An 18668-nucleotide genomic window follows, 5' to 3' on the forward strand; every position below is an offset into this window, starting at 1 on the left:
GTATGCTACATCCTTCAACTGATAGGCGATGAACTCTATACCCTCCGCATCAGTAGCATGTAACATATAAAAGATCTTTTCTATCTTGTTAATGAAATTTTTAGGATCTTCCTTAACCTTAGAAACTAGTGAAAACATAAGGACTCAACCTTATCAATTGGACAACTCTAGTGGCCTTAGATAATAGAGCCATGAAGCAAAATGCTCAGTCTAAGAGGCTACCAACTGGGTAAGCAAATAAATTAACTGGAAAAACTCATGTTAGACACGCCAACTTAGGGTTCTTAAGAAGGGATTGGGGGAACTAGTGGAGCTACCTTAGGGTAATTAGAAGCAATGACCCTAGATTGGGTCTGAACTCGTAGAGTTGGATGAGATATGTCCATATTATCATCAAACAGGACAAATGAGTTCCCACGATTATCATATCTTTTTGGAGGTACGATGTGAAAGGCAAAAAATAGGGATAAGAGAGATTCAAGATCTTAGACTCTATAACTCAAAAAAAGAACAACAAGAAATGGGAAACATTCCTAAATATCTCATAGCCTCTCTTTTATAAGTGTGGCATGCTACATACCAATAAATAAGACTCTACTAGACAAGGCTTTATTTGGACACGCAATGACAACAAACCTAGCCTTTGATACTAATTCTATCATAGCCTGAACTAGTGCCTGGCCATGAAGGGCATCTCAATTCCTACATGGAGCGAAGACCACCCTTTGTACCTCACCAAACAACACAATATCCCTGATGTCGGATGAATTTTGAACATATAACAAGATGAATTTAAAGAAAGTTTAAAATATGTCTATCATCAATGACACGACGACCGGCCAAATAACCGACCAACACCACCAAATATCGATAGTAATCCAAACAAAGACTTTGAAACAAAAAAACAAAATGGAATGTAAATAAAGTGTCAAGACATGCCCCCCGACTATAGCCAAAAACAAGTCTAAACAGTCTGGGACATAAGAGAGCAAAACATGAAATGTAGACTTATGATGTATGAAAGCTCACCACTTCAATGTCAACTCATGAGATGATCCCAAATCCTAATAACTAAGTAGGAGGAGTAAAAGTATGACCAATTCCTACATCTCGTCGGGATACAACATCCAAAAATGGTTAGCGGTTGGAGCACTAGCATAAAACTTAGGGATAAATATAACATAATGGCATAATCAATAGTTTAAAATAATTTAAACCAATACACATAACCAAATACGTATACATATATACTTCACATACCGGGATAGAGAACAAGGCTTAAAATGCACTTAAAACTTTAACCTGGATTATGTAGCTCAACCGTCATAATATGCACCCATAGGCTATATGGGCCCCAGCTCTCCCCCTTGTTAGGCCCCAGTGCGTGTAACAGCGCAAACCAGAGAATAATCCCATATATATATATACGGGGACCTTGAACCTCTCAATATATACTAAGGTGAATTAAGCACCCGATCATGTAATGATGTGCGGGGGACTCAATCATCCCTAATTATGTAATAATAATAAGGGGGACTCAAACCTCTCTTGTCACTTTGACCCCCGCATCAGCAAATTCGATTTCCAATTTTGGTCACTCGGAGCTCTACTTTCACGACTCAGTTACACAACAACCATTAAAGCGTAATTAATAAACATTCATCACATAATTCAATTTATTAAACCATATTTAATATTAATACATACATAGTTTGTATCACCATACCAATTACACTTGCAAGGTAACAATAACATGCCAAAAAAATTGCATCACTTAGGAAATTCACTATCCCCTAGGTTTAATTTCACACATTCCCATATTTCTCATAGCTAAAACTGAATTTCACAATTTGAGATAGGGGTAATAACCACTTTAAAAGTCACAAGTTTGGGAGAATCACAATTTCCTAGTTCATTCACCATATCCATGCACCCATAAGTTGAAAATCATATTAAAGCATGAAAAATAATATGTAAACCATAGGAAAATATTGTTCAGCAACAAGCATTCAAAACCCCCAACCCTTGTTTAAAAATTTACATAAAAATCTCATGAACATGCCTGAAATAACATGTTTTATAGAAAGAATCCAACCCTTGAGTCCTTGGATGACCTATTTATTAGAAACCCTAAGTATAGCTGCTAGATAGAATTAAAGAGAGCTTTGGGAGTTGTTCTAAGTGATTTAACAATGTTAATGGGGTCGCCGATAGGGTTTTAGGTCATGGGTTATAATTAGGGTAAAGGGAAAATATTCAAAGTGCCCTAACTGAAAAGACTTACAATTATTGTTAAAGATTATGAGTCACTATATGACTCATATAGTCTCATTATGACTTGTGACACTGAGTTATAGCCAAGATAGTTTTCAGGACCCTCACATATTGTTGACCCTATAACTCAATGGGTACTACTTATAATGGGACCTAATGACTCGTAAGGTCCATTCGTAGTCAACATAGAACCCAATTGTGTAAACAATAAAAATCCTACAATTTGCACCCAATGACTTGTAACAAGTCCTTACAACTCCTAGTGAGCCACTCATGCTTAGAGAAAAACTTACCCCTAAGTCGTACTTAAGATAGTAACTCAAGCACCATTCACTGGACAACTTACGACTAGGGTCACCTGACCCATCAAAACACATTATAACATATCATGGAGTCATTTCTAGTGATAAAGATCAGAACTCAAAATATTTTCAATAACTAAAAACTCATGGTGTTACATATCATCTAGAAAAAATTGCGACCTAGCTAGGGTTTTGGATAAAAAGCCTTCCCCAGATCTTGTTATTACTTCCGCACAAGAGATTTATCTGCCCCAACCATTCATGGGCCAAGGGGTAGCCTAGGAGCCACTGAGGTTTTTTTGTCATTAATCAAAGATGGCTTTGTCCAGCTATTGGTATTAGTTAGTGGTGAACTATTTTATAGTTTCTAATCTACAAATTAGAGTGATACAAATACAGCGATGTTGCTTGTAGTTGTGGCTCCTAGAGTTGAGGTCCCTCCAACACCAATAGTTGCTCAGTTGGTATCCACTCAGCCAACTATATCCATTGAGAAGTAGAAGAGATTGGGAAATTTTTTTATATTAACTCCATCTAGATTTGTAGGAGCTCCGGGTGAGGATGCATTTGAGATCTTGATTGTACGTGAGGATAATTTTTATAATTGGGGCCTAGTTGAAACTTATGAGGTTGAATATAGTACTTTTAAGTTAGGCTTGGTAGGTAGACATTGGTGAGGGGATATATCGATACAAAGCTATCTAAATCTATTTCTTTCACATGAACTCAATTCTCTAAGGTTTTTTTAGAGAAGTACATATCTCATAGCCTTTAAGTACATCAAATTGATATGATTTGGAGATTAGAGTAGGGATTTATGACTATTCAAGAGTATGAGGCACGATCTAGACATGCTATTATTTTTCTATCAATCAAATATGAGAGAGTTTGGTGTGTTATTAGAATTCTGAGTCCTCATCTTTGTATGGATACATAGAGTTTTATTGTAGCTGGAAAGTCTATTACTGAGGTTTCTAATTATACCTAGACTATGAAGGATATTCATTTTAAGGCCTAAGGAGGCAGAAATAAAAGACCATGTCACAAGGTAGTTTTAGAGCTAGAGTGTATCACAGTTAGTTGTAGAGGTTCTCAGAGTTAATACCCTACCCATGCATATTATTAGCATCAGGTTTAGCCTAGTAGGACCATTGATGATGGACTTTAGATTATAGATGAAAGTAAATTCAATTATGAAGGTCAATCAGATTATGCATATTCTGGATTTTCTAGTCGAGGAGGCTATTCTAAGTCAATTAAATCTTCTGGATAGAGTGAAACACCAGGGGCATTTTATAATTGGGGTTCATCGACCATTTTTCTTGAGAGTGTCCATAATGTGTGGCTATTATGCCTTCATTATATTGCGTTCAGCCGATAAGGGTAGTACCACACCGTCTAGAGGTAGTATTTAGGGTTGTTGTAGTTGTCCTCAAAGTTCTCAAAGAGGTCCTCAGAAAGGTAGGATAGGTGGTTGGTTAGTATCCTATCCAGGGAGCGGGTGAGGTCATTTATATGCTATACTAGTAGATCAAATGCAGTCTTTAGATATTACTTTTACATATATGATTCTAGTATGCCATCAGCCAGTTATTGTTGTATTGGATTTGAGATCCATTTATTCATATGTGTCTACTTAGTATGCACCGTAGTTAGAGTTCTCTTAGGAGTTTTTATCTTTGCAATTGCATGGATATACTACTGTTGGTGATTCCTTAGTAGTGGATTAGATTAAGGGATTATGCGTTGTGACCATTTGAGAGCTTGATACTCAGACTAATCTTGTTATGTTAGATATGGTAGACTTTAATGTGATTCTAGACATGGACTGGTTATCTTCTCATAATGCAATCTTGGACTATTTTACCAATATTATTACCTTAGCCGTGCCTGGCATACCCCAAGTTGTATGGTAGGGTTCAATTAGCCATGCACCAATAGGAATTATTTCTTATGTTCAAGATAGGAGACTTATATTAGGGGTTGTGAGTCTTATCTTATTTATATTTATGATGTTTGTGTAGAGATTTAATCATTTGATTCTGTTCTTATAGTCGATGATTTTCCTAATATTTTTTCTACCGATTTACCTGTCCTTCCTCCTGAGTGTGATATTGAGTTCATCATTGATCTTTAGTAAGACACCTAATCTATTATGATAGAGACTTAGAATATGGCTCATGCTAAGTTTAAAGAGTTGAATTCTCAGCTTTAGGATCTTCTAGGTAAGGTTTCATTTGACTGAGTGTACGCCTTGGGGTGCTCCTTTCTTGTTTGTGGAAAAAATGGTTCTATATGTATGTGCATCGACTGTAGGAATCTGAATAAGGTGACAATGCAAAATAAGTATCCTATGCCTCGTAATGATAATTTTTTTTACCAGCTTTTAAGAGTGAAAGTTTTCTCTAAGATTGACTTAAGATACAGTTACCATTATATGAGGATTCGGCTTAAGGATATCTCTAAGACAGCCTTCAGGACACACTATGGACATTATGAGTTCCTGGTGATGTTTTTTGTGTTAACCAATACATCAGTCGTATTCATTAATTTGATGAACCATGTGTTTAGGCCTGATTTAGACTTTTTTGTGATCATTTTTAATGATGACATCCTTGTGTATTCGAGGAGTAGGGAGGAGCACAAGAAATATTTGAGGATTGCATTCCAAAAATTGTGAGATCATATAATTTTTGAAAAATTCTCAAAGTGTGAGGTCTATATTGAGACTTTATGTTCCTAAGACACGTGGTGTCTAAGGATGGGATTATGGTGGATCCAGCTAAGATTAAGGCTATTTGTGATTGGACTAGACCTACATCTGTAAGTGAGGTTCGTAACTTGATTAGTTCAGCAAGTTACTATAGATGGTTGATTTTGAAGGTTTTGCTTTTATTGCAGCGTTGATGACTAAGTTTACTAGAAAGGAGGTTCCTTTTTAGTAGCCTAAAGAGTTTGAGTCTAGTTTTCTGATGCTCAAGGGCTTTGTCACTTTATCTTTGATTTTGACTTTTCATATTAAGGGCCAAGTAATTACTGGGTATTGTGATGCTCCTGGTGTTGGTTTAGGTAATGTTTTGATGTAGTAGGCTTGAGTTATTATTTATGCGTTGAGGAAGTTGAAGGTCTATAATTTAAACTACCCTAATCATGATTTAGAATTAGTGACGGTAGGTTTTGCGCTTAAGATTTGGAAGCATTACTTATATGGCATTCATTGTGAGATCTACATAGATCACCATATTTCTTAACACCTTATCACTTAGAGGGAGTTTAATTCTAGACAGAGTATATGGATAGAGATGTAAAAGGACTATGATAGCTCTATTCTATACCATCTGAGCAAGGCAAAAATATTGTAGAGGATGCCTTGAGACAAAAGACGGTAAGCATGGTTAACTTAGATTATATTTCAGTTTCTAAGAGGTCGTTAGCTTAAGACATCCAGTATTTATCCAACTTAATAGTTTGACTTAATATTTCAGACTCTTAGATGATCCTTTCTAGTTTTAAAACTGGGTCTACGATGTTTGTGTAGACTCAAAGATGCCAGTTTAAGGATAATACTCTTTGTGTCATTTGTGATCAGGTTCTGAGGGGTGATTCTAGAAGGGTTACCTTAGACTTAGACAAAATTTTGAGATATGATGGTCAAATTTGTGTTTTGAGGTTTGGAAACTTGATTTAGCTGATATTCTAAGAGGCTTACAACTCCAGATATTTAATTCACTATGGTACAACCAAAATATTTATATATATATATATATATATTTGAGCCAACATTACTAGTAGAGTGGAATTAAGAGAGATATAGCAGAGTTTATAGCTCATTTTGTATCCTATTTGTAGGTAAGGATGAGCATCAGAGATCCGGTGGCCTGATTTATATATTACCTATTCTCATATGGAAGTGGGAGCGGATCACATGGACATTGGTACTGGCTTTTCTTCCATTTTTTATGGTTTCGATGGCAGTGGGATCATTGTGGATAGGTTGACCAAATTGGCCCCTTTTCTCCCTATTCATATGTTTTTAAATGTTGAGAGATACGCTCGTATCTATATTTATGAGATAATTTTTCTGCATGGAATACCCATATCTATTTTTTTGACAGAGGATAAGTATTACTTTCATATTCTAGATGACTTTTAAAGAAGAGTTGGGTTCTCAAGTTGACCTTATTTTGTGGCCTACAGCACATGCAAATGTAATAGGTCTAGAAAGTAATATAGTGTCTCTTACTGTAATACCACGGAAAATTTTTCGTTGAAATTTTGTGCATAAACATGTTGGGTTCTATCATCTAGAAAGAATTATAAATTTTTCATGCCAAATGTCTTAGATAATGACCCACCATTGTGTAGAGTATCAAATAAGCTTTCTAACGATATGTGTATCATCCAAAATGGACACCCGAACGACGAGTTATGAACATTCCGATTGAACCGTGAATAGTAGTGAACAGTAAAATATGCAGGAAAAAGTACTGAGGCCTGGCATATTTTTGCTCCAACTTTAAATGATCATAACTCCTTGTACATAATGATAAGGATGATCTACTATATATCAACAGAAAGCTCTGCGAGTTCTCTTTCCAATGAAATTGGTGTTATCCAATTTGCCTATCGGAGAAAAAACTTATGGTAGATCTACTTCAGCCTATCAAAAGTGAATTTTTGGGTCAACTTCAAACGATCATAACTCCTCGTACATAATGATCTGGGTGAGATACTATATATCAAAGAAAACATACAAGAGTCCTCTTTCTAATGAAATTTGTTTCATACAATTTGAATATCAGAGTAAAACGTTATGGTTGATCTACTCAGACTATCAAAACAGTCCACCAAAGGACAGGTTCGAGAATTTTTTTGATTTTTAGGGGCGTTTTGGTCATTCCCCCTCACCCAAAATCCATCCAAACCGTATATTAAAGACTATTAGAAGCATTATATGTTATATTTCATCAAACTCCCTCAAAAGGAAAACCCTAAGCTCCTACATCCAACTTCAAGAACCTCCAAAGTTCACCATTAATTCTGCAAATTTATTCAAGATTCCAAGTTCCTAGTTCAATAACTTCAAGAGCCATCATTCAAAGGCACGATTAACATCTCAAAAATGAGTATCGATCTAAAGTTCATCATTCAAGGTATGTGGGATTTTTCAACAAGAGCTCTCTTTCTTTCTTGTGCCCAAAAGTAATTTTCTTTACAAAGGCATGATTTTTATTTGATTTTTATGAATTTGAAGCATGAACCCATATCTTATGATGATGATTATGAAATATTGATGTTTATGATTTTGAAAGATGAATTTACATGTGTGGTGATATAAAGCATGAATCTTGAATGATATTTATCATGATATTGATATTTGGGTTATGAATCCCCATTGGAAATTGTTTTTTTTTAAGAAAATATGTGTTATAAGCACGTTGATGTTGAATATTTGAGATATTTTGAATGATTTGACCTTTTGATCTTAATGGAGTTGTTTTGAACTCGAGTGTGAAAGAAATCCACAACGTGGTTGATTTTGATAGATGGGAAGCATGATGGCTCCCGATGTATATTTATATATTACCGAATTTCTTTTTATGGATTGTTTTTGAAATGATCTGAGCTAAGTCCGGGAGAAATCTTTAGCACCGAGTAGGAGGTATAAAGCAAACTTACTTCCCTAGAACTACGTGCCCCCGTAGGAGTGAGCCTGAGGCTGATTTATATAGTGATCACTAGTTTGTGTGGATTTGATATCAATAGTACTAATCCGATGGCAAGGATAGGACGACTCTCCCCAATGTGGGTTGTACGTTGGACTCCATATAGCTCACATGGTTTATGTCGGTTATAGGATCTCCCAGTGTGTGTGTGTGTTTCCTTGTGTCTATGGTAAATAGTGAAGTGATTTGAAAGTGGAATTGTGAAAGTTATTCTTTCGAAAGATTTAAATGATATTTACTGAAAGTGATTGACAAATTATATGATGACTCACATATGCTTTTGTACTTATTTCATCCTCTCATGATTATGATGTTTTTCTTCAGGCTATGTGAGTCTTTCATACACCCTGCATATTTCTTATAAATATTTATGATGATGATGTTTATTCAACTGCATACACCCCCATATACTCGGTTTCTTTGCATGGTACTGACCCACATCTTCGGATGTGGGCTGCATTTTCTCGAAATGTAGGTTCAGGTGCTCAGTTCCAGGTTCGACAGTGATTCTTCGAGCACGCTGTTCTACATCCTCTATTGTGGTGAGTCCTTATGTTCCAAGGATGTGATGTCTGATGTTGGTTTCACAGAATTATTTACATTTGATAACTGAGTATGAGTCAGTTGGGCATGTCTCAATGGCTCGCTGGTTTATTGATTTTATTAGAGGCTTGTCAGACTAGTATAGATGTTGGGAGTTGACTAATAAGTCGTATTTTGTTATCTTTCTCAAATTCTTTTATTCTTGGATGATGATTACTCTGTTGAAGGGTTTATCTTCAACATCAAAAGAAGGGTTTCTCTTAAGATCATAACCTATAACAAGAATCAAATCCTTCTTCAAGAATATATGATATTCAAGTTTTTCAAACTCAAGAGCCAATTTATTTTCTCTCAAAGGAACAAGAACTCTAGTTAAGGAATCAAGAACATGTCTAAGAATTTCTTCCTGAATCTTCTACCTAAGGTATGCGTAGTGTTCATCCATGAATTCCTTTCATCCATAGGAGTCCAAGAACCAGGCTTTAAATACTATATTGTGATTGTCTTGCTGAGATATGATCATGTACATCTTGATGGTTATTGTTTATGCTTCAAGATGTTAATTTAGGGTGATTCTTATGAAGTATGTGTGCTTGTAGTTAAAACCCATGATATTGGGTGGTTTAAGATGACTCTTATGAAGTATGTGTGCTTGTAGTTAAAACCCATGATATTGGGTGGTTTAAGATGACTAAATTATTAAGAACACCTATGCCATAAAGTGTACATGCAAGGTGTTCGACAAAATACCTAGAATAGGCATAATCATGTTTTCATGATTTAAGAGTGCTCAATTAACAAGTCCTTACTCCATGTTTTATGATTTCACGTGAATTCCATGTTGTGTGAATAAAGTTTGAATCTTTACATGTTGTTCATAATACTATGATATTTTGTGGATTCAATTGGTGGAATTGTGTTGAATTATGGCTTTATGGTGTATAAAATTGATCATTAGGCCCATGCCCTAAATAGTGCATGCAAGGTGTTTGTTAAAATGCCTAAGTGAAGAAGAATTGAGCACTTTAACCTATTTTTGATCTAAATGATGATTCCATGCCATATCCATGTGCTTAAGTTGACTCCCATGCTAAATCTATGCCTACCATGTGTTTGATAATGTTCCTCAATGAATAAATGATGATCAAGTACCTAGTCTTCATGCTCTAAGATTTTGCCATGTCTCTTAAGTTGTGCCATGTCTACTTGATCAAGATGATTTCTATGCTATTAATGTGCTATGAATATGTTGTTGGCTTGTCATGATATTAGAATTGACCATGATGTTAGCTATATGAAAAGGTTATGAAAAACACATGATTTATGAATTCCCCATAGATGCTCTATTATCGATTGTTAATGTTGGTCAAGTACTCTTGTATGTCAAGTCATGTCAGTTTCCTTCCATCGAGTCTTGGGGGTATTCGTACCTAAAAAATATAGCTGTGTACCTAGAGCCATGTCACGTTTTCATGATACTTTAAGTCAAGCCATGTTCAGTAGACTTCAGTCAGCTAACAGAACTCAGGAGCATTTAGTCAGTTAACAGAATTCAGTAGAGTTCCACTAGTCATCAAAAATCAATAAACTCAGTTTATGTTCAATTTAGTTAAATAGAACAATCAGTAACAGTTCAGTTAATTCTAGTATGAACTAGGAAATCAGTTCAGTGTAATAAGTTCAGTGTCATTCAGTTGGGAGTAGGATTCAGCATCGAGCGAACCCAAGGATAGGAAATCACCTGCCCGTAGAGGGTGTAATTCTTAGAAGCAGACGTTACGTTCCAGAACTATGTAGCTAGAATAGGTTGAGACATCAATACCTATCAGTTGAGGGTTGATGAGGTGGCTTAACCTGTCAGATGAGGGTTCCCACTACTCTCATTAGAGTACCTGCCAGATAAGGGTCACTCACAGCTTCTCCTTACCAGTGGCGCGGTATTGACACCCTTTCAATCAAGGTAGAGATTAGACCCCAGCTTAGCTATTATAGCATATTGGGGCATGAAAGTTAGATAAATACTTCCCACAGTTTTAGTATCAGTCTCTGTAAAATAACTTATATAGTTCTTCAGGATATCAGGACTGTCAAATACATTCAAATCAGATACAGTGTGGAACTCAGCTAGTTCCATCAGATACAGTCATTCATGCTATCAGTTATCAGAACTCATGTTATCAGATATTTCAGTTATCAAAATTCAATTATCATTCATGATATGTTATCAGTAAATACATGTCACCAGTATTCATACTCAGTAGTCATGTTATCACGAGCTCAGTTTTAGGACTATTATATATGGTCAATCAAATCAGTTCTTCATAATCAGAACTATCAAAAACAATCATTCCTTTATTAGTAATATAGTATCAGTCTCCCAGTATTCAGTAATATAGTATCAGTTCCTTACTTATTAGTGAATTACATATCAATATCATTAAACTCAGTCATTCAGTATCTCAATATTAGTAAACTCAGTCATTTAGTATCTCAGCATCAGTAAACTCATGTTGTCAGTATTCAGACTCAGTAGTCAGTATCACCACGAGTTTAGTTGTCGTTACGTATGTATGTATGTATTCTCACGTTCATTTTAATCAGCATTGTTCATGCATATAAAACCCTTTGCATTTAGCCTACCTCATTTATATAGTCAGTATATTCAGTTGTACTGACACATTCGTACTATGGTGTTTTACTTGACGCAATAAGTGCAGAGGCATGAGTTTTAGAGCAACAGTAGCATTGCAAATTTCAGCAGTCAGTGCTCCTCTTCATTCGAGGACACTATTATTATTACTTTATTATAGTATTCAGATTAGATTTTCAGTTCATGGAGTTAGTTGGAGACATGTTCCTTCAACTCCTAATTCAGTTCAGTTAGAAAATTTTGGACTAGATATCAGCTTAGATGTTCAGACTTTAGTATTTATGTTTCTTTTTGGTATTATTATACCATGTTTTTTAGATATGTATCAGTATTGAACCTTATGGCCTTACAGTTCATGTTTTCGCATATTTTATAAGATATTATGTTGTTTACAGGTAAATATATCAGTCATGTGTTAGCTTGTGGTCCTTCGGGATCATGAGCACCATGTAGCATTGCGTTAAAAACTTATCAGAGCCAGGTTCAACCGTGTCCTAGGAAGTCTGAAAGCTACATCAAGTAGAGTCTTGTACATGGGCGTGTTATGCACCACACTTATGTGCAGGAGGCTATGAGATGTTTTAGGAATAGTTTCCCTTCTTTCATGTCTCAATATCATGCTATAGAAAGTTTATCAAAGGAACTCATGTAGATTCATATCAAGCACCCCTCATGTTCACTTTACCTTACTTTCAAGGTAACAGAAATACTGAAGTTCAAAGTCCTAAAGATTGAGCTTTCTCAGATAGTCCCTATAGTTAGTTATGGGATTAGCCACAGAATCAAACAGTATCCCATCAGTTCATTATTGTTCCAAGGTCGTATAGATTTTATTCATGATCATGAGAACTCATTCTTGAACCTAGAAGTTTAGCAGTAGTACAGTTGGGATAGTATTATTCTATTTGATCAGATTATGTGTTCATGGGGATTAGATTAGTAGGCTTGAACAGTACGAGCTAAAAATTTATGTTTATTGACTCAAAATTAAGCATGAAGGTGTGAATGTGATTTTGGCAGTATATGAGGAAATAGAATCAGATGATGTGTTTAGTAAGATAGGCAGGTATTGAACAGGATGTAGGTATGTGATGGTAGATCAATTACCTAAGCCAGGCCCTCAGATTTAAGTAGTAGAGCCAGTATGTATAGAAAGCAGTAAGGAAAGACAATTCCAGACCCATTATCACCATGTAGAATTTAGTCAGTTAACATAATACAGTAGTCTTCCGCTAGTCATCGGAACTCAATATACTCAGTCCATGTTTAGTTCAGTTAAAATGAACAATCAGTAATAGTTTAGTTAATTCTAGAATGAACTAGGAAATCAGTTCAGTGTCATTCAGTTGGGACTAGGATTCAGCACCAAGCAAACCCAAGGATGGGAACTCACCTGCCAGTAGAGGGTGTGATTGTTAGAAGCAGTCCTTGCATTCCAGAACTATGCAGCTAGCATAGGTTGAGACATCAACACATGTCAGTTGAGGGTAGATGAGGTGTCTTAACCTGTCAGATGAGGGTTCCCACCGTTCTCATTAAACTACCTGCTGGATGAGGGTCACTCACAGCTTGTCCTTACCAATGGCACGGTATTGAAACCCTTTCAATAAGGACAGAGATTGGACCCTATCTTAGATATTATAACATATTTGGGGTATGTCAATTAGATAACTACTTCCCACAGTTTCAGTATCAGTCTCAGTAAAAGAACTCAGATAGTTCTTCAAGATATCAGGACTGACAAATATAGTCAACTCAGATACAGTACGGACTCAGCTAGTTCCATCTGACTCAGGGCTGTTAGATATAATCATTTATCCTATAAGTTATCAGAACTTATGTTATCAGATATATCAGTTATCAGAATTTAGTTATTATTCATGATATGTTATTAGTAAATATATGTCATCAGTATTCATACTCAGTAGTCATGTTATCACGAGCTCAGTTTCAGGACTATTATATATGGTCAATCAAATTAGTTCTTCATAATGAAAACTATCAGAAATAATCATTCCTTTATCAGTAATATAGTATCAGTCTCCCAGTATTCAGTAATACAGTATCAGTTCCTCACTTATTAGTGAATTACATATCACATTAAACTCAGTCATTGAGTATCTCAATATCAGTAAATTCATTCATTCAGTATCTCAGCATCAGTAAACTCATGTTATTAGTATTCAGACTCAGTAGTAAGTATCACCACGAGTTTAGTTGCAGTTACATATGTATGTATGTATGTATGTATTCTCATGTTCATATCAGTCAGCATTGTTCATGCATGTAAAACCCTTTGCATTTAGCCTGCCTCACTCATATACTCAGTATATTCAGTTGTACTGATGCATTCATGCTATGGTGTTTTATTTGACGCCATAGGTACAGAGGCACAAGTTTCAGAGCAGCAGTAGCATTTCAGATTTCAGCAGTCAGTGCTCCTCTTCATTCAAGGAAAATATTATTATTACTTTATTACAGTATTTTAGATTAGTTTTTTAGTTCATGGATTTAGTTTGAGACATGTTCCTTCAACTCCTAATTCAGTTCTGTTAGAGGCTTTCGAACTAGATATCAGCTTAGATGTTCAGACTTTAGTATTTATGTTTCTTTTTGGTATTGTTATACTATATTTTTTAGATATGTATTAGTATTGAACCTTATGTCCTTACAGTTCATGTTTCCGCATATTTTATGAGATATTATGATGTTTACAGGTAAAGATATTAGTCATGGGTTAGCTTGTGGTCATGAAAACCATGTAGCATTTCGGTTCAGAAAAATTAAGGCGTTACAAACTTATCAGAGCCAGGTTCAACTGTGTCCTAGGAAGTCTGAAAGCTGCATCAAGTAGAGTCTTGTACATGGGCGTGTTATGCACCACACTTATATGCAGGAGGCTATGAGATGTTTTAGGAACATTTTCCCTTCTTTCATATCTCAAAATCATGCTATAGAAAGTTTCTCAAAGGAACTCATGTAAATTCATATAATGCACCCCTCATGTTCACTTTACCTTATTTTCAAGGTAACAGAAACAGTGAAGTTCAAAGTCCTAAAGATTGGGCTTTCTCAGACAGTCCCTACAGTCAGTTATGGGATTAGCCACAGACTCAAACAGTATCCCATCAATTCGTTATTGTTCCAAGGTTATACAGATTTATTCATGATCATGAGAACTCATTCTTGAACCCAAAAGTTTAGCAGTAGTAGAGTTGGGATAGTATTATTCTATTTGATTAGATTATGTATTCATGGGGATTAGATCAGTACGCTTGAATAATACAAGCTAAAAATTTATGTTTATTGACTCAAAATTAAGCATGAAGGTGTGAATGTGATATTAGCAGTATATGAGCAAACAGAATCAGATGATGTGTTTAGTAAGATAAACAGGTGTTGAACAGGATGTAGGTATGTGATGGTAGATCACGTACCTAAGCCAGGCCCTCAGATTTCTGTAGTAGAGCCAGTATGTATAGAAAGCAGTAAGGAAAGACAATTCCAGACCCATTCTCACCGTGTAGCATTTAGTCAGTTAACAAAATTTAGTAGTGTTCCGCTAGTCATCATAACTGAATAAACTCAGTCCATGATCAATTCAGTTAAACAGAACAATTTGTAACAGTTCAGTTAATTCTAGTATGAACTAGGAAATTAGTTTAGTATAATTAGTTCAGTGTCATTCAGGTGGGAGTAGGATTTAGCACCGAGCGAACCCAAGGATGGGAGCTCACCTGCCAGTAGAGGGTGTGATTCTTAAAAGCAGTCCTTGTATTCTAGAACTATGTAGCCAGCATAGGTTGAGACATCAATACCTGTCAGTTGAGGGTAGATGAGGTGGCTTAACCTATCAGATGATGGTTCCCACTGTTCTCACTAGAGTACCTGCTAGATGAGGGTCACTCACAGCCTGTCCTTACCAGTGGCGCGGTATTGAAACCCTTCCAATCAGGGAAGAGATTGGACCCCAGCTTAGCTATTATAGCATATTTAGGGCATGTCGGTTAGATAACTACTTCCCACAGTTTCAGTATCAGTTTTAGTAAAAGAACTAAGATAATTCTTCAGGATATCAAGACTGACAGATACAGTCAACTCAGATACAGTACGAAACTCAGCTAGTTTCATCAGATTCAGGACTGTTAGATATAATCATCCATGCTATCAGTTATCAGAACTTATGTTATCAGATATACTAGGTATTAGAATTCAGTTATCATTCATGATATGTTATCATTAAATACATGTCATCATAATTAATACTCATTAGTCATGTTATCATGAGCTTAGTTTTAGGACTGTTATATATGGTCAATCAAATTAGTTTTTCATAATCAAAACTATCAAAAACAATCATTCCTTTATCAGTAATATAGTATCAGTCTCCCAATATTTAGTAATACAGTATTATTTCCTCATTTATTAGTGAATTACATATCAATATCACTAAACTTAGATATTCAGTATCTTAGCAACATTAAGCTCATGTTGTTAGTATTCAAATTTTGTAGTCAGTATCATCATGAGTTTAGTTGCAGTTACATATGTATGTATGTATTCTCACGCTCATATCAGTCAGCATTGTTCATTTATATAAAACCCTTTGCATTTAGCTTACCTCACTTGTATACTTAGTACATTTATTTGTACTGATGCATTCGCGCTATGGTGTTTTATTTGACACCATAGGTATAGAGGCACGAGTTTCAGAGCAACAGTAATATTGTAAATATCAGCAGTCAGTGCTCCTCTTCATTTGAGAACAATATTATTATTACTTTATTATAGTATTTCAGATTATTTTTTCAGTTCATGAAGTTAGTTGGAGACATGTTCCTTCAACTCCTTATTCAGTTCAGTTAGAGGCTTTTGGACTATATGTCAGATTAGATGTTTAGACTTCAGTATTTATATTTCTTTTTAGTATTGTTATACCATGTTTTTCTATTATGTATCAATATTGAACCTTGTCGCCTTACAGTTCATATTTCTGCATATTTTATGAGATATTATGCAGTTTACAGGTACAGATGTCAATCATGGGTTAGCTTGTGGTCCTTCGGGGTTATGAGTACCGTGTAGCATTTCAGTTCAGAAAAATCTAGGCATTAGAGTTGGTTAGATGAATACTCCCATAGTTATAGTTTTAGTCTCAGTGTTCAGTAAAGAACTCAATCAGTTCTATAGAACCATGTCTATTAGTTATCTGTTACTTAGCCATCAAAATTTAGTATTCAATTTCAATATAATATCGTATACATAATGTATACCAATAGAGCAGTGTTGCATGTTCATTATGTTTAGTAATTACAGTTTGCATGTACTCCCATCCATTTACTTCATGATGTTCATTCTGTCAGTTATCATCTCATGCATATGAGCCCATGTATATCAGCCTTACCTCACTTAGCATACCAGTACATTTCATGTATTGATTGAATACTTTTTTTTTAGCTATGATGTCTCAAATAAAAGGTTTGGATGCTCAGGTTTTGGACCATACTTAGTAGCTCAGGCTATCAGCAGTAGTTATACTGGTGAGTCCTCATATTTGAGAATAGAGTTTATCTATTTCCATATTCCAGCAGCTCAGTATTTATTTTAGTCAGAGCTAGTTGGGAGTTTATCCCATCAACTCCATACTTGGACAGTTAGAGGCTCTCGGATTAGCATAGTAAGTTATTCAGTTTTTAGATGTTATTATTCATTATTATTTCACTATTTTAAGAACCTTATGGGATTGTCAGATTTCTTCCACATATATATCCTAGTATTATATCCGGTACTCACAGCAGGTATCAGTTATGGGTTAGCTTGTGGTCCTTTGGGGTTGTAATAACTGTGTGACGCCTAGGGGGTACTCTCGGGGCGTTACAAACTTGGTATCAAAGCATAAGGTCCTAAAAAGTCCTAGGGAGTCTGAAAGCCACATCAAGTAGAGTCTTATGCATAGATGTGTAGCACGCCACACTTATGGATAAAAGGCTATAAGGCATTTTAGGAGAAGTTCTCTTCTTTCAGTGTTTAAATCATGTGAGTGAGAATGAGCTCAAGTTAAACTCTCTGTCTAATCCAAATTTTCCTTCCATTTACATAACATGAATCCTAGAAAGACCAATGGAAGAAGAACTGGGAATCAACCAGAACCTCCGCCCGTTCTGGAAGATCCACTAAATGAGCACATTTCTCATGCAAAATTAAGAGCAACTTTTACCATTCTATCCCATTTTGTGGTAGCTCAGAATGTTCAACCAACTTCTGTTCAAGACAACCCAGTGGCTAATACTGCTGCAGCTTGAATTTGGGACTTTACCCTAATGAACCCTCCTTCATTTTCAAGGTCTAAGTCTGCAGAAGTCCTACAGGAATTCCTTGACATAGTGTAGAAGGTAACAAATACTATGGGGGTAACTGCTAGTGAGAGTGCTTAGTTACCTTCCTATTAGTTAAAGGATGTGGCTCATACATGGTTTAACCAGTGGAAGGTAGATATGGGCGTAGATGCACGGCCTATAGAATGGGAGGAGTTTGCTACTACCTTTTTAGATAGTTTCTTTTTATTGGAGTTAAGAGAGGCTAAGTTGTTAGATTTCATCAATCTAAAGTAGGTCAATATGAGTGTGAAAGAGTATTTCCTCAAGTTTACTTAGTTGACCAGGTATACACCTCATGTGGTAACTAATAGCAGGTCTAAGATGAGCAAGTTCATGTTTGGTATGTATGATAGTGTGGTCAAGAAGTGTAGGACCGTAATGCTAATTAAGTGATGGACTTGGATAGGATGATGGTCCATGATCAACAGATTAGGAATAGAAGACTAAGGAAAAAGAGAAGGAGAACAAGAGGGCTAGAATAGGCAGCTTTAGTTTTCCTCAGCCTAAGTCAAAAGGTGGTAATCGTCCTCAGTTCTGCCCAAAATATTCAGTCCCAGCTCCATCCTCAGCTAGTGCTCTAGTACCTAAATTCAGAAATGGTAATAAGGTTAGGGAGTCAGGCCCTAAATCTCAGGGTAGTGTGAACAGTGCCCAAACAAATCCTCTATGTTAGAAGTATGGAAGAAATTATCAGGGTGTCTACAAGGCTAGCAGCGATGTGTGTTTTGAGTGCCACAACACTTAAGGGTCAACCTAATTCATACCTTAGCATGAGAAAAATAATATCCAAGGGGTG

This window comes from Capsicum annuum, chromosome 5 (genome assembly GCF_002878395.1).
Source record: "Capsicum annuum cultivar UCD-10X-F1 chromosome 5, UCD10Xv1.1, whole genome shotgun sequence".
In the NCBI taxonomy this organism is placed as follows: Eukaryota; Viridiplantae; Streptophyta; class Magnoliopsida; order Solanales; family Solanaceae; genus Capsicum; species Capsicum annuum.